General features: G+C 30.6%; 1 long non-coding RNA gene across 2 annotated transcripts in view; it reads right to left on the bottom strand.

The window, feature by feature from the left end:
• The window catches only part of LOC145277866 (uncharacterized), a 157,099-nt gene that overhangs the window by 105,633 nt on the left and 31,996 nt on the right, over window positions 1-19,470 (bottom strand). Inside the window, exon 2 of one of the 2 annotated variants that reach the window (XR_013868228.1) lies at window positions 565-702. This is a non-coding gene — a long non-coding RNA (uncharacterized LOC145277866). Of the gene's footprint in view, window positions 1-322; window positions 703-19,470 lie in introns of those variants that run through there. The other variant, XR_013868227.1, reaches the window with a different exon arrangement.

Below are 19,470 nucleotides of genomic sequence, written 5' to 3'. Positions count from 1 at the left end.
GGAATCCAATGTAAAAATCTGACAACTGTAATTAACTGATAGTTGCGGAGAGTGGTGTAGTTTTCTTAAAGCATTGTGTGTATTGTATAAAATATTGTATTGTAGATTAGTGCATTGTGTGATAAACGGTAAATAAGAACATGTTTTTCTTATAATTGTTTCTGCTGTTCCGCATGCATTATACTGCAATTGATATAAGTTTATGTTGTATTAAGCATAACATAATCCGTGTAGTCAGGGTAAATGCTAATCAACGAACTTAATGTTGAACATCATAAGCTTTATTTCTCCAAATTTGAGTGAGAAAATAAAAATATGTGGATTCAATAAGCTATCTCACATTTATTCAAAATGCCCATTTTCTGTTATTGGCCAAACACAGACAGTCTTCCTCTTTGAATCTTTTGCGCCATGTCTAAATTTGCATTTATGTTGATCAATTTTTAGAGAATTCCTTCACAACTACATGCTGCACAGTCTTGTGCCCTAATACATAAAATATATATTTTCTCTTCCAGAGAATGTCATTTATACATCTCTAAAGATAAACGGATCAAATACTACCTGACGACAAATGTAGCTGACGAACTAAGTGCACGTTAATTGTAACCATTCCTGTAAGCTCAATTCATTGAGATGTCTTGGTTGGAATCTCTGAAAATATCAGGCGAATGTTTGGCCTTTAATAAGATGCCCAGACCCCTGCAAAAACAAAAGGATAAGAAATTAAAAAGAAAAAAAAACGTGTTTTGAGGGGTAAGAAATAAACAGTAAAGCAGACAATGATAAAGAACCGGTAATGATACAGAGACAGCTGCATTTACATATATAAACATTTTATCACAGAAGGTTTGTCAAAGACAAACATAAGAGGTGGAAACAATACATGATACACAAAATGTTGTGTACTTTAACAAACGTGATTCCTAAACGCAATCGAAGTGTTGGCGGTTTCAGCACGGAGAATGCGTTGAGCAGTGGCAAATAGAATACAACTTATTTTGTAGTGTCAGGGTAGCTATTCTGTCCAAAAGCTAAATCTAACGGCACCGAGTTAGCGGTTTCGAACTATATAAACAGTGTAAAGTTGAACAAAAGACTTCCTGCCATCTTTCAGCCCAAACCGGAAAGAGAAACAGAAAAAAAAAATTCGAATCTCGCACCATGCATGTACGAGCCTTTTTTTCCTCGTACTTCAAAACTGAAGAGTCATTCTCACTCGTCACCAGTATAATTCAAGAAAGGTAACTTGAATATGATTCGGATGTTACTCTGAATATTCTCATGCATTACATATTTAAAAATGTACTTATAATCACACAGCTATGAAAAACGGTGTTTTATTGTTGTTGTTTTTTAATTTATGTGTGCTTCCAGTTTACCTGAGTTAAAAGTGGAATATTTATTAAAGTTTTTTTTTTAATCAATTAAACTAATTTTCATGTCTAAATAAGATATAGGATAATTTGGTATAAGAATATTTAAAAATATTAGAATACAAGAACCTGATTATAATTGCTATTGCATTTTATAGTAATTAAAAAATAATGATGTGTAAATCACGTAAAAGCGAGAAGCACGCATACATACACAGATACACATTATATATAAATTTATTAATATGCGATTATAAACATGTGAATCCAATATGTAATTTGTATATTTCGTTGTGTGTGGTGAGCTTTTGTCCGATGAAAATTTGTCCGATGAACATTTGTCCGGTAAACATTTGTCCGGTAAACATTCATATTTATGACTTTGTTCGTATAGCGTTTTTTTTTATTATTATTATTATTGTGATGAGCTACAACCATAAATAAACCCTCAATATTAATAATTGCATGAACAATTATGAAGATTTAGGTCGACCCACCAAAATCGCTAACCAATTTTCGATCCAATCGGACAGAAGTATCGATTTTTGATCAAATATGTTGTGCATCGAACATGTCATTGATAATCCCCGAGTAGGCCTTTCCCAACTGGAAAACATGGCCGGGTGACAGGTGCTACGCCATTACTGCTGCTCCTGCTATTTTTACTTTTCCTGACAAAGCAAACAAAAATGTATACCTTGTCATAGTCTTTTTACCACTTTTACTCTGTTCTTTGATACAATAGAGGCGCATATGAAAATTCATATATTTATCTGCTTTAGAAACACAGATGAACCATAATACGTGACTTGCTTACCATTAGAATATATGCGGGAAAATTACCTTTAATGGAATTACTTTTGAATGCCGAACGGTTACAATATGATAAAAGTCGATCATTTTAATTGATTATTCTAAGAAACAATGGATAGTCTCTATAATCGTGCTTACGTGGTACGTTTACTGTGAATCAGGGGTTGTGCGTGAACCGCACCTCCAAGAAGTGCAGCATTGCTTGTGTCCAGTGTCAAAGAAAATTCAGTACAACTGAAAACAATGCCTGGATGCATATAGTAAGACTGGTATTATTTCCGAGTTTTCCTTCTCCTATACTAGTTGCACAACCCCACTAGTAGTCTGTATTATCATTTAATCCTGGGAGAATATATGGAGTCAACTGAAAGCAATCTAGAGTGCAGACAGAACTCGAACTTAACATGCTAAACCAACAGTCCTGACTTGTAACCACTACGCCAAACCATTTTCCATAATCAATTACTGGTACAAAACAAAGTTGGTTGAAATATGTTTACGCTGTTAACCTTCAATAATCGAATAAAATTTTGAATAGTTTAATATTGGCAGGAGAAATTTATTGTTTGTTAAAACTAGTTTCGAAGAAAAAGTTAAGTATTATGATTTATGTGTTCTCCTGGTCAAAACGTAATCAAAAATTTCCGAACGCGCCAATATTATATCAAAGATTCGTCAATCCTCTTTTCACACACACACACACACACACACACACACACACACACACACACACACACACACACACACACACATTAAATGAAAGATGAGGAATAAAAGTTATATGCAACTTTATTATATCATCAGAGCAATAAGGAAAAGTACGGGAAAATTAAGAAAAAATCTTTTTATGCCATGGCATTTCGAAGCTAAACACTTCTCATCAGAAAGAGGGAATATGCAGTATTATACAAATTGCAAATATACAAAAACTGGCTTAATGACATGAAATGAGAATGAAGGAATAGGATAATATGATAAAAAATAATTAAAAGAAGATACGACATATAAGGGTAAATCGGAAGGGTAGTATATATGTAGGTAATAGTAAAATAAAATATAGGCCATTATGAAATAGATGGAAATCATTAAAGAAGAACCAATAATAAAAGGAAAAAATGGGAAAGATAGAAAAGAACTGGGAGAAAGAAGGAGAGGATATATATATATATATATATATATATATATATATATATATATATATATATATATATATATATATATATATATATATATTGTTACATATAGGTAAAAGAAGCTATAATATTAAAAACTATTTAAGGCCCTTCTCCAAACGAGCATAGGAAAATGTTTCAGCATTTTCATCTTTAGAATAACAGTGTGTGAGAGGCCCCATCTTCCGAACGAACACCCAGAAGGAATCATTTCATCGAGTCTATTTTAGATCACAGTGTGCAAGGAAATATTTCATCAGATCCGTTTTGGTTGGAAATTGTAAAGTGGTTTTATGATGAGGGGAAGCGAAAGGCCCATCGCTGCTTGCAAAGGGGTTCCTCCCCTAGCCACATTTCGTTTCAGCAAGAAAAAGTTAGTTGACCAGCGGTAGGTGTGTCAAAAGTTTCGTGAAAAATAGTGAATAATTCCACCCCGTCTTTCCAAGCTTATAACTCCTCGAAAAATGTAATTCAAGCCCTAATTTTTTTTCAATTAAAAGAGCAAGGATCAAGGTTTCATTAATATTTAAAAAAAAAAAAACAAAAAAAAAAAACAACGTGTTTTTTTAAAAAAAAAAAAAGGTTTTAAACTTCGGACTTTACAGGTAAATTTCTAAAAAAACACTATTTTTTTTTAATTTGAATATATTATTTATTGACCTTTTTTCTTCAATTTGTGATATATAAGACTTTGGTGAGTAAATTAATTATTTACTTTTTAATAGACACTTGAAAATGGGGGGGGGCGTGAATTAAAAAAAAACGTTTGTCTAAAATATTATATTCAGTTTATTGGAAATAGCATAAAATTTCACATTGACACTGAAAATATCGTAAAAATAGAATCAATAGAAAAAATTTGATAGATTTTTAAAGTTTAAAAATTGAAAAATATTGAGTTCGTAGAATTCATTACTGTTTTTTAAAAAATAAAAAAAATATTTCTATTACTTTTAAAACAACTTTAATAGTTTATTTTGGAAGTATAATCCATAAAGACAATAAACAACCCACTTTTTAAAGAGAAATTACGAGTTTTTTATATTTTATTCGCAGTTTCGTGTTAGGGGTGTCAAAAATTCCTACAAAAATTCTGATAGACCTAGACCAGCGGCTGTCGTTAAGGTCGGTTAGCAAACTCAAATGCGAAGGAGAAAGAGAAAGAAAACAGGAATGGGTCGAACAGAAGAATAAGGAAAAGAAATTCCTCATCTGTTGAAAATGAAGCCAGGAATAAATGCTACTCGTCACAAACTTGGATATTAAACATTCTCCGGTCACTGCCGAAATACCCGAAGACGGTATTGCAGTATTGCACCGACTCGTCCAACAAGACTGATATTCTATTGTTTCATCGAACTTTAATCTGGATTACCCCCTTCATGTCACGCGCCGATCGTGTAAGTTGAACTTTCTTTTGCACACTGTTTTTTTTAAATTTTTTTATGTTAAATGAAACTGTTTTTTCTTTGTTCGTTTGACATAAGCTAGATCTCCTTACCCTTATTTACATCTCACTATTCTTCTTTTTTTTGTTTTATAATATTTTCCCACATCATTTGCTGTTAAATAAATATCTATTTTTATATTTACACTTTATTCGTTTTGCGTTGTCTCTCTCGCATGCTTGTTCTGTTTATCTTTCTATACACGAGTTCTGAACAGGAGAAAACCCCTCCCCTGTGTTCTGCTGTTAATTTGGAACCCAGGGACCTTACGAGCCACAACCCGGATTATTTTTATTATTTTTTTTTATTATTATTATCATTGTCACGCATACGCTATTGTCGTCCCCAACAATTGCCATATATATATATATATATATATATATATATATATATATATATATTAGGTTGGTGCAAAAACAATATCGTTTTCTCACTATGTTACTAATATTACTATATATGATTTCTGAATTAATTCATTGATATACATAGCCATGTTATATAACATTTTGAAGCGTGTTTTCCGCTCTATCGAATCGTGTTATTCGTTACTGTTCTCAATCTCTTCATTCATTTTTTGCAGGCTTTTCGACAGCATAGACAAAATTCAAATCTGCATGATTTTCTTGTTCCAGTTCAAACTAGGCCAAAAATCTGTCGAGACAGTTTGTGATATCAATGATGCGTTTGGCCCAGGAACCACTAACGAACGTGTGGCACAACGGTTGTTCAAGAAATTTCGCAATGGTGACGAGAGCCTCGAAGATGAAGACGGTCATGGCCGACCGACTGCGGTTGATAACGAATATTTAAAAGCCTTCATTGAAGACAGTCCTCGCAAAATCACACGAGAAGTTGATGTTCAACCCGGGGGCGACCACTCAACAGTCGTTCGCCATTTAAAGCAAATAGTGAAGTCAAAAATGTTGGATAAATGGGTGCGCATGAATTGAACGATAATCAAAAAAATCGTCGTTTGAGGTGTCTTCTACGCTCCTTCTGCGCAACAAAACCAACCCATTTTTCGAGCAAATTGTAACGTGTGGTGAGAAGTGAAGAACCGGCGACGTTCAGCACAATGATTGGATGCCGGAGACGCTCCACAACACTTCCCGAAGTAAAAATTGCATCAAAAAAGTTTATGATGACTGTCTGGTGGTCTGCGATTGGTCTCATCCATCACAGCTTTTTGATTCCGGGCGAAACGATTACGGCGGAGAAGTACTGTCGACAAATTGCACCAGACGCTCCAAGGTATGTGCCCGAGATTGGTCAATATGAAGGGACCCATTCTTTTCCATGAAAACGCTCGCCCGCATGTTGCTCAACTGACCTTGCAGAAGCTGAACGAATTGAGCTACAAGACTGCCTCATCCGCCATATTCACCGGATCTCTCGCCCACCGATTATCACTTTTTCACGCATGTTGACAACTTCCTTCGCGAAAAATGCTTCAAAAGCCGAGATGGTGTCGAATCGGCCTTCAGTGATTTCATCGCTTCCAGAACTCAGGATTTCTATACTAATGAGATAAATAAACTTGTTTCTTGCTGGCAAAAATGTGTCGGTGCTAATGGTTCTTATTTCGATTAATAAAGTTTATTATGAAAGGAGTTATGATCTTTTGAAGTTGAACGTCAAAAAACATTATTTTTGCACCAACCTAATAGATATTGTAATGCGTTTAAAGCATGTGATTGGTGTCGGAAATATATGTTTATTATAATTTGCATGTAAGGAGATCCACCTGTTTAAAAGACGCAGTATGAAAACAATGGAAGTTAGAAGCACTCGTGCACGCAGAGAGACAATGGGAGCACAAACGTTACAAGTTAGTAGTTAAAAGTGTTTTCCGGGATTCAAATAGGAATAATGGAAATGTAAAAGAAAATGATTATCCATTCTTGAACTCCGTTTTGGGTTTCATAAAAGATAATAACAAACATAGCACGCTGAAGGAACAACAGTGACACAAAATGTGATTTATTAGCTGGAGATGTGAACGAAACGAACGCAATAAAAACAATAGGTGACAAACAAATAATGTTGAAGTAAAAAAGATAAATTTGATAGTTTTTAAAAGATTGCAAAATTGCAAAAATCTAAAAATATGAATCTGAATGAGACCATGGTTGAAGATAAGAAACGGTTATAATGGGGAATGAGTTCTTAAATATAGCATGTGCACGGGAAATAAAATGTCTTGAAATGGATGTAAAAAATTTTTAGGGACGTAGAAGCAAGTCCAAAGTTACTTAACTTTAAGGGAAATATTTCGGTGGTGGATTCGGAAATTGATGTTTCTTTCCATCAAGGAGATAAAATGATTTTCGTATATGTACATTTCAGTGAATGGTGATTTCGGCATAAATATTTCTCAAATCTCGGCTTGAATCTTTGGCTGAAAGATATGCAGCTTGTCTGTGCTGATGATGATGGAAAATGTTTTTGTTTTGAAAGGTTATTCTTTAACGCAAACGATTTTCTGGCTTATCTAACGTTGCCTCTGACGTTATTAAGGTGTCAGAAAATGAATTAACAGATATCTTTTTCTTTGTCAATTTATTTTCCGACATCTGGATATACGAGCAACGTCAGGGAAGTCTACTGATTTCCCGTCACGTGACAGTCAAGTGATACTCACCATATATGGATTTTCCAGTGATGACGTTTTGATATTACTAAGGAAGGTCTTTTTAGAAAGCGGTTCACATATGCATATTTTTTTAGAAAATGTATCATGTCCCTTACGATGCTCTGTTTCTTTTCGTGTGAAAGTGTTAAAAACATTTTCCAAAAGTTGGTCTAAAGGACAAGGAAATATTTTAAATGCTTAGAGATGAGACACGTTCTTTTATAAACGAAAGGGTTTGTGTTTTAGAGTAATTTTTTTATCCGTTAAATAATGATTGTTACTTTGGGGTAATCGGATATCTTGCTAAAGATGAGCAAACATGCATCTTTTCCCTAAATGAAAATTTAAATTTCAAGATTTAGCTAAAGAATTCTTATTTTTAAGAAATTCTCAGTATGTGACAACATATACACATACAGACATGACAGAATAAACACCCATAGAAACAGTTTATTACAATAAACATATAATTTATAGAAAAAATTAAAAAATAAATGGTTACAAATTTAATAATTAATACTTTATTGACATTTCCTTTACTGTTTTTAATGCTAGGATCCTTCTAGGCATGGCATCGATCAGTTGACAAATATCATCTTGAGGAATTTATTGGCAAGTCTGGCGCAATAATAATAAAAGTTCAGGCTTAGAAGATGGCTTCTTTTTCTTTTTGCGAAGGTTCCAACCTAATATGCCCCAAAGGTTTTCAATCAGGTTCATATCCGGGGGCTGACTTGGCTATGGATATTTATTAATCCAATTTTGGCTCAACCAGTGTCGTATCGCCCTAGCAGAGTGACAAGGAGCTCTGTCTTCCATAAATAGGAAGTTAACTTTGTTCATCTTACCACTTGAGAATATTGGTAGGAATCCTTCAGGTAATATTGAAAAATATTTAGCAGAATGGATGTTTCCTTCGCACTCTACCAGGCCTGACCGGCAATCACTCCAAATTGTGCCCCATACCATAACTAAGCAACCCCCATGTTTCATCATTGGCTGAAGTCTTTTTAAGTAAAACTCTTACTGAGGAAGCCTCGATACTCATACACTTCCACTTCTTTGTCCTCCCTTGTGAATTGCACGATTACTCTATTAACAGTAGAAAGGAGTATTGAAAGATTTCCTACTATTTTGCGTTGACTAAGACCACCTTCATGTTGACCAACAATTCGTCATTGCAGAAATACTGATAAGTCTGATGCTCCTTTGATTCATGACATGCTTTAATGTTGTTCGATATAATTTTAATGAGATACTTTAAGTTATTTCAGCACTATTCTTATCTGTAAATATAAATACACATATATTAATCTTAGAAAAAATATATATCTTAGTGTCTATTCTTTTCTGTCATATCTATATATAGTGAGTAGCAAATATTATATATATATATATATATATATATATATATATATATATATATATATATATATATATAGTGAGTAGCAAAATTATTTGGTACGTTGTTTTTTTTTTCGTATTTCTCAAGAAAAATCAAGTTAATTTTAATGAAATTAACACTTAATCTTTTAACGAGATAATACTATCTATCTAAAAAAATAATACTAAAATGATGATATACTTCGTTGACAAATATTTATTGAAAAAATCAAATACCCATATGCATAAGTATTTATCACACTGTCAAATTCCATTCTTCAGCAGTCATTTCAACTTGTTATAATATTTCAACCAATCAGAAATTTCATTCTTAATTTCAACCAATCAGAAGGCACCCCAGGGTTCCGGCTAATTACATGTCAGTTGATAATCGTTCTCAGACACTGCGCAGGTTGCCCTTTATCATTACTCTTTTAAAATGGTTAAAATAAAGAAACTGATAAATGATATGCGCCAGAAAATCATAACACGGCATAAAGATGGAAAGGGATACAGGAAAATAGCTTCATAACTAAATTTGGTGGTGAGTACAGTTGGGCCTGTCGTGAGCAAGTGAAAGATAACGGATGGTAATGCTAAAAATCTAAGAAGTGGTCGGACACGTAAATTAAATGGTGTTACTGGTTATTACATTTCTTGAAACGTGAAGAAAAAACATTTCTGACTTGTTCAGAAATTTAGAAGGATGTGAAGGATGCAGGTATTGAATTAAGCAAGGGCACAATATAGAGATCATTGACTCGTCCAGGCCTGGATTCTAGATCACCGAGAAAGACTCCATTGTTGAGTCCTAAACATAAATATCGTTTGAAATTTGTTTATAAAAATCAATGGAATCGGGTGAATTCTGAAACAAAGCTATTTCATCAGATGAAATAAAAATCGAGCTTTTCGGAAGAAACATGTGCACCAGTGTATGGATAAAAAAAAGAAACAGAATTTAAACCATCTTATACGATTTCCACTGTAAAATTTGGAGGTAGAAATGTGATGATTGGGGCTGATATGTGTGTGTGTGTGTGTGTGTGTGTGTGTGTGTGTGTGTGTGTGTGTGTGTGTGTGTGTGTGTGTGTGTGTGTGTGTGTGTGTGTGTGTGTTCGCCGCGAATGCGGGCCCCGCGATATTAAAGTGAAATCGAGCGCTTGGGCTGAATAATAATTACCATTAATAGATTCTTCATAATATATATATATATATATATATATATATATATATATATATATATATATAACTACTTCATTTACTCACATAAAATTAATATACGAAAGTATAGATTTATGCGTAAACTTTAAGTATTTACTTCAAAAGTGCTCAATACGTAGGTAGAGCTAGTTAGTAATTTATAAAATATATATGGCGATTAAGCTACACTAATAATTCGACGTTTCATCCACTCTAGGATTCCTCAGGCTTATGCGCGAATTCTGTGGTTGTTTATCGTTTTTATATGGTCCTCTTCTATTGAGGATTTAGTTAGCCAATCAGCTTTCTAGTATCCACCGCGCCCCTTCCTATCAGCCAATGGGCATGCATTTTATCGAAGAAAGGATCTGTTTTAAAACTAGGTTAGTGGTTTTAGGCAGACATTTTTTTGTTAGTTTATATATAAATATACATATGTGTACATACATATATGCACATATATATACATATATATATGCATACATATATGTGTGATCGTTTATGTATATTCATGTTTATTTGATTTATTTATTTGTTTATTTTCTATTGTTTTTTTTTTAGTTTTAAAATTATTTTGTATCGCTAGCCTAGAGTAAATTTTATTTTGTGAACACAGTTATTTGCTATTTCTCTTCTACAGTTTAATAGATGCTGGGGTTCTTTAAAGTACAGGATACCAAATTTTTCATGAAGTCATAATCTACATGGGTCGTCTAGATGCCTACACGTGGTAGCTTGTCTTATTATTTTCCATTCGACTACTGGCAAATGTCCGCTTTCTTTGAGTTCCCAGTATTTATTCGCTAGTGTTGTTTTTATACGGTATTTTTTTTATTGTTGTATGTACTTTTGTGGTCATAGTATCGGGTTTTGAAATCTAAGGAAGTCATGCCTACGTAATATTTCTTGCTATTCGGGTTTTCTTTCGCAAATAGTGTTGCTTGATAAACTACGCTTTTTGTTAGACATTTATTTTGAACTGGGCAAAGTGTGCGGTGTCTACAGTTTCATTTATCTTGTTCGTTATTAGTATTTTTATTTATAGTATGGTTGTTCTTGTCCGGGGTTGGTTTGATGTTATTATTATTATTATTATTATTATTATTATTATTATTATTATTATTATTATTATTATTATTTCTGCTAGTGTTAGTTTTATTTTTGTCATGGCGTTTACTTTTTTATTGTTTATTTTGTTGTTGTTTACATTGTTTTTATTCAGTATTTTATTATTATGTGCTTTAATTGTCATATCTAAATTTTCGCAACAACTGCGATACCGCGCATGAGAGATTCTTTACATTCCAAATACGAAGTTTTGTCGGAAACTTAAAAATGAAAAGAAAAAAAAACGAATACACGTTCGCTATGGTAAATGTGACTTGTAGGGGACAGAGTAAGCACCGGAATCAACTCATATCATGCTTTTGTTCGACACTCTAATGGGCGGAAATTAAAAGTCTCGAGTGCAGGGGTTTCGTATCGGTAATTTATATGAATTCTATATAAATATGTCCTCTGTTTTATGTGAACCCTATATACATATGTCCTCTGTTTTATGGGAACTCTATATAAATATGTCCGCTGTTTTATGTGGACTCTTTATAAATATGTCCGCTGTTTTATGTTAACTCTATATAAATATGTCGTCTGTTTTATGTGAACTCTATATAAATATGTCCTCTGTTTTATATGAATTCTATATAAATATGTCCTCTGTTTTATGTGAACTCTATATAAATATGTCCTCTGATTTATGTAAATTCTATATAAATATGTCCTCTGTTTTATGTTAACTCTATATAAATATGTCCCCGTTTGTATATGAACTCTATATAAATATGTCCTCTGATTTATGTTAATTCTATATAAATATGTCCTCTGATTTCTATGAATTCAATATAAATATGTCCTCTGTTTAATATGAATTCTATATAAATATGTTCGCTGTTTTATATGAACTCTATATAAATATATCCTGTTTAATATGAACTCTATATAAATATGTCCTCTGTTTTATGGGAAATCTATATAAATATGTCCTCTGTTTTATGGGAACTCTATATAAATATGTCCTCTGTTTTATGGGAACTCCAAATAAATATGCCCCCGTTTGTATATGAACTCTATATAAATATGTCCTCTGTTTAATATGAACTCTATATAAATATGTTCTCTGTTTTATGGGAACTCTATATAAATATGTCCTCTGCTTTATATGAACTCTATATAAATATGTTCGCTGTTTTATATGAACTCTATATAAATATATCCTCTGTTTAATATGAACTCTATATAAATATGTTCTCTGTTTTATGGGAACTCTATATAAATATGTCCTCTGTTTTATGGGAACTCTATATAAATATGTCCCCTTTTGTATATGAACTCTATATAAATATATCCTCTGTTTAATATGAACTCTATATAAATATGTTCTCTGTTTTATGGGAACTCTATATAAATATGTCCTCTGTTTTATGTGAACTCTATATAAATATGTCCCCTTTTGTATATGAACTATATATAAATATATCCTCTGTTTAATATGGACTCTATATAAATATGTCCTCTGTTTTATGGGAACTCTATATAAATATGTCCCCTTTTGTATATGAACTATATATAAATATATCCTCTGTTTAATATGAACTCTATAAAAATATGTCCTCTGTTTTATGGGAACTCTATATAAATATGTCCCCTTTTGTATATGAACTATATATAAATATATCCTCTGTTTAATATGAACTCTATATAAATATGTCCGCTGTTTTATGGGAACTCTATATAAATATATCCTCTGTTTAATATGAACTCTATATAAATATGTTCTCTGTTTTATGAGAACTCTATATAAATATGTCCTCTGTTTTATGGGAACTCTATATAAATATGTCCTCTGCTTTATATGAACTCTATATAAATATGTTCGCTGTTTTATATGAACTCTATATAAATATATCCTCTGTTTAATATGAACTCTATATAAATATGTTCTCTGTTTTATGGGAACTCTATATAAATATGTCCTCTGTTTTATGGGAACTGTATATAAATATGTCCCTTTTTGTATATGAACTCTATATCAATTTATCCTCTGTTTAATATGAACTCTATATAAATATGTTCTCTGTTTTATGGGAACTCTATATAAATATGTCCTCTGTTTTATGGGAACTCAATATAAATATGTCCCCTTTTGTATATGAACTATATATAAATATATCCTCTGTTTAATATGAACTCTATATAAATATGTCCGCTGTTTTATGGGAACTCTATATAAATATATCCTCTGTTTAATATGAACTCTATATAAATATGTTCTCTGTTTTATGGGAACTCTATATAAATATGTCCTCTGTTTTATGTGAACTCTATATAAATATGTCCCCTTTTGTATATGAACTATATATAAATATATCCTCTGTTTAATATGGACTCTATATAAATATGTCCTCTGTTTTATGGGAACTCTATATAAATATGTCCCCTTTTGTATATGAACTATATATAAATATATCCTCTGTTTAATATGAACTCTATAAAAATATGTCCTCTGTTTTATGGGAACTCTATATAAATATGTCCCCTTTTGTATATGAACTATATATAAATATATCCTCTGTTTAATATGAACTCTATATAAATATGTCCGCTGTTTTATGGGAACTCTATATAAATATATCCTCTGTTTAATATGAACTCTATATAAATATGTTCTCTGTTTTATGAGAACTCTATATAAATATGTCCTCTGTTTTATGGGAACTCTATATAAATATGTCCCCTTTTGTATATGAACTATATATAAATATATCCTCTGTTTTATATGAACTCTATATAAATATGTCCGCTGTTTTATGGGAACTCTATATAAATAGGTCCGCTGTTTTATGGGAACTCTATATAAATATATCCTCTGTTTAATATGAACTCTATATAAATATGTCCTCTGTTTAATATGAACTCTATATAAATATGTCCGCTGTTTGATGGGAACTCTACATAAATAGGTCCGCTGTTTTATGTGAACTCTATATAAATATATCCTCTGTTTAATATGAACTCTATATAAATATGTCCTCTGTTTAATATAAACTCTATATAAATATGTCCGCTGTTTTATGGAAACTCTACATAAATAGGTCCTCTGTTTTATGTGAACTCTATATAAATATATCCTCTGTTTAATATGAACTCTATATAAATATGTCCGCTGTTTTATGTGAACTTTATATAAATATGTCCGCTGTTTTATGTGAACTTTATATAAATATGTCCGCTGTTTTATGTGAACTCTACATAAATATGTCCGCTGTTTTATGTGAACTTTATATAAATATGTCTGCTATTTTATGTGAACTCTATATAAATATGTCTACTGTTTTATGTGAACTCTATATAAATATGTCCGCTGTTTTATGTGAACTCTATATAAATATGTCCGCTGTTTTATGGGAACTCTATATAAATATGTCCGCTGTTTTATGTGAACTCTATATAAATATGTTCGCCGTTTTATATGAACTTTATATAAATATATCCTCTGTTTTATGTTAACTTTATATAAATATGTCCTCTGATTTATGTAAATTCTATATAAATATATCGTCTGTTTTATATGAATTCTATATAAATATGTCCTCTGTTTTATGTGAACTCTTTATAAATATGTCCTCTGATTTATGTAAATTCTTTATAAATATGTCCTCTGATTTATGTGAACTCTATATAAATATGTCCCTGTTTGTATATGAACTCTATATAAATATGTTCTCTGATTTATGTTAATTCTATATAAATATGTCCTCTGATTTCTATGAATTCAATATAAATATGTCCTCTGTTTAATATGAATTCTATATAAATATGTTCGCTGTTTTATATTAATTCTATATAAATATGTCCTCTGTTTTATGTTAACTCTGTATAAATATGTTCGCTGTTTTATATGAATTCTATATAAATATGTCTGCTGTTTTATATAAACTCTATATAAATATGTCCTCTGATTTATATAAACTCTATATAAATATGTCCTCTGTTTTATATGAATTCTATATAAATATGTCCTCTGATTTATATAAACTCTATATAGATATGTCCTCTGATTTATGTTAATTCTATATAAATATGTCCTCTGATTTATATAAACTCTATATAAATATGTCCTCTGTTTTATATGAATTCTATATAAATATGTCCTCTGATTTATATAAACTATATATAAATATGTCCTCTGATTTATGTTAATTCTATATAAATATGTCCTCTGTTTTATATAAACTCTATATAAATATGTCCTCTGTTTTATATGAATTCTATATAAATATGTCCTCTGATTTATATAAACTCTATATAAATATGTCCTCTGTTTTATATGAATTCTATATAAATATGTCCTCTGTTTTATGTTAACTCTATATAAATATGTTCGCTGTTTTATATGAACTCTATATAAATATGTCCTCTGCTTTATATGAACTCTATATAAATATGTTCGCTGTTTTATATGAACTCTATATAAATATATCCTCTGTTTAATATGAACTCTATATAAATATGTTCTCTGTTTTATGGGAACTCTATATAAATATGTCCTCTGTTTTATGTGAACTCTATATAAATATGTCCCCTTTTGTATATGAACTATATATAAATATATCCTCTGTTTAATATGGACTCTATATAAATATGTCCTCTGTTTTATGGGAACTCTATATAAATATGTCCCCTTTTGTATATGAACTATATATAAATATATCCTCTGTTTAATATGAACTCTATAAAAATATGTCCTCTGTTTTATGGGAACTCTATACAAATATGTCCCTTTTTGTATATGAACTATATATAAATATATCCTCTGTTTAATATGAACTCCATATAAATATGTCCGCTGTTTTATGGGAACTCTATATAAATATATCCTCTGTTTAATATGAACTCTATATAAATATGTTCTCCGTTTTATGAGAACTCTATATAAATATGTCCTCTGTTTTATGGGAACTCTATATAAATATGTCCCCTTTTGTATATGAACTATATATAAATATATCCTCTGTTTTATATGAACTCTATATAAATATGTCCGCTGTTTTATGGGAACTCTATATAAATAGGTCCGCTGTTTTATGGGAACTCTATATAAATATGTCCTCTGTTTAATATGAACTCTATATAAATATATCCTCTGTTTAATATGAACTCTATATAAATATGTCCGCTGTTTTATGGGAACTCTATATAAATATGTCCCCTTTTGTATATGAACTATATATAAATATATCCTCTGTTTAATATGAACTCTATATAAATATGTCCGCTGTTTTATGGGAACTCTATATAAATAGGTCCGCTGTTTTATGGGAACTCTATATAAATATATCCTCTGTTTAATATGAACTCTATATAAATATGTCCTCTGTTTAATATGAACTATATATAAATATGTCCGCTGTTTGATGGGAACTCTACATAAATAGGTCCTCTGTTTTATGTGAACTCTATATAAATATATCCTCTGTTTAATATGAACTCTATATAAATATGTCCGCTGTTTTATGTGAACTTTATATAAATATGTCCGCTGTTTTATGTGAACTCTATATAAATATGTCCGCTCTTTTATGTGAACTTTATATAAATATGTCTGCTATTTTATGTGAACTCTATATAAATATGTCTACTGCTTTATGTGAACTCTATATAAATATGTCCGCTGTTTTTTGTGAACTCTATATAAATATGTCCGCTGTTTTATGTGAACTCTATATAAATATGTCCGCTGTTTTATGGGAACTCTATATAAATATGTTCGCTGTTTTATATGAACTTTATATAAAAATGTCCTCTGTTTTATGTGAACTTTATATAAATATGTCCGCTGTTTTATATAAACTCTATATAAATATGTCCGCTGTTTGATATGAATTCTTTATAAATATTTCCTCTCTTTATATTAACTCTATATAAATATGTCCTCTGTTTTATATAAAGTCTATATAAATATGTCTGCTATTTTATATAAACTCTATATAAATATGTCTGCTGTTTTGTGTGAACTCTATATAAATATGTTCGTTGTTTTGTGTGAACTCTATATAAATATGTCCGTTGTTTTATGTGAACTCTATATAAATATGTCCGTTGTTTTATGTGAACTTTATATAAATATGTCCGCTGTTTTATATAAACTCTATATAAATATGTCCTCTGTTTTATGTGAACTCTATATAAATATGTCTTCTGTTTTATGTGAACTTTATATAAATATGTCCGGTTGTGGCACTGATAATATATTACCTTTTGATACTTTAGAAGAAAAAAATCCAGAAGATTCGAACGATTAATATCATAACACCAGAGAGCCAGAACGTCTAAGCCCATACGTTGGTGATTCAGTCTTCGAATCTGAATCCTAAATAAGGGCCTAAACCTAATTAAACTATTGTTTTCGCGTAATATTATAAACGGCCTTTCGTGCCTATCGTGTATCCATTAATCCTGCATACTGAATCCTTCCTATGTTAAGTCGGACTCTTAAACAGATAAATTGCAGTTATCTTCCAAAGAAAATGCAAGTGTTACTTTTATTTGCATACATACATTTTAAACGCTAGCTATATTTTCTTTTCGCTTGCAGAATGCCAAAAAAGTATAATTGTAAAAATTTGTCCATTTTATCAATGGAGAAGGTTAGTACGTCAGGAAGCAAAGAATAAATCCATTTTTTTTTTCGACAAATTTATGTGAAATTTATATGAGTAAAAGAATTTCAAATGAAAATGCACATGTCAAAATTTACGTTAGACAACAATGAAAATATTTTACATCTTATTCTGTATTTGTATACCGCTGATAATATTTTTTATATAATACTGTTGAAATAATTATTCATTTAAGATAAATTACAAACAAATTAAATTGTAATAAATTGACCTAAATCGTATGAGAACTGTTTTTACTTTCTCTGCAGCTTTCAAGTTTTCACAATTAAATGTTTTATACATTTTAATATTTTCTTCTTAGAAATTATAACTTAAAGTGATATTTTCGATGCCCAGAATAGGTTAATATACATTTAAAATGTCTTTTGTCATTCATTTTTACAACTACAAGAAATTATTTTCATACTAAATTCTTTTCTTTTTTTTATATATATATTTATCCTCCCACACAAAAATATGCTCAATAACTGTTAAATGCCATCTCGTAAAATAACATGTATTTCTTTATTCGTATTCATACAATTATTTTACGAAGTTCAACAAGTACGCAGTTTGCTTAATTCGGACAAAATCGATTATTTTAATATATATATATATATATATATATATATATATATATATATATATATATATATATATATATATATGACTACCTACTGTATTTACTCACATAAATTAATATATATAGATATAATTTTATGCGTAAATTACTATTACTTCAACAGTGCTCAATACATAGGTAGAGCTAGGTAGTAAGTTATGAAAAGATATATATATGGATTAAGCTACACAGAATATTACGCGTTTCATTCTCGTGAGAGTTCGTCAGCCTTGCGTGTGTATATATATATATATATATATATATATATATATATATATATATATATATATATATTTCATCCACATACAGTACTGTTTCGTGATATCATAACTCATCAGTGCGGCTAGACATATACCTTTCTCCAACCGTAGATCGAACCTACAACCATCGAGTTGACAGTCGGCAGTTCTAATCTAACCATCGGACCGCGAATCAGTGGCGTAAATATTTCTCCTCGAGTGTGTATTAAATCCACACCCTCTCGTTGCTTACAGTGCTCAAACCATACGTTTCTTTACAAACAAATTAATAGTGGGCTTTGCTTAATTGCTTAAATACGCGTCGGGTGAAAATATATTTACAAAGTGCTCAACCCAAAGAGAGGAGGGGGACTTTTCATTTGTCATCTACATACAGTGCTGTTTGGTTGTATCACAGCCTATCAGTGCGGCTAGATATACACCTTTCCCCATCCGTGGATCGAGCCTACAGCCGTCGAGTTGACAGTCGGTAGTCCTAACCATTGGACACAACAGAGAAAGAGAGGGGGGGTGAATAAAGTTAACTAAAAAAAAACAACTATAAACAGATAGATTAAGAGGAGCAAGTTATAAGAATATATAATGAGATAAGGATTAAAGTTACATAAATAAAAAAAGATTCTATTACAAAGGAATTAAACCAAGGAGAGTTCCATTGTCCAAAACAACTAAATGTTTTAAATAAAAGAAACTTACTATAATATCTTGTTAATTCCGAAGAAAATTAATTTAAATTATTAACGCTGTATTAAAACTATATATTTAATGATTAATGTCGATTTATTTGTTCGACTTCTATTTATAGTGTTTGAAACCGGTGCTGACGAAGAGACAACTTAGAAT

This window comes from Euprymna scolopes, chromosome 6 (genome assembly GCF_053919585.1).
Source record: "Euprymna scolopes isolate OS-2025 chromosome 6, ASM5391958v1, whole genome shotgun sequence".
NCBI lineage: Eukaryota > Metazoa > Mollusca > Cephalopoda > Sepiida > Sepiolidae > Euprymna > Euprymna scolopes.
This window is presented reverse-complemented; position numbering and strand designations above follow the sequence as displayed.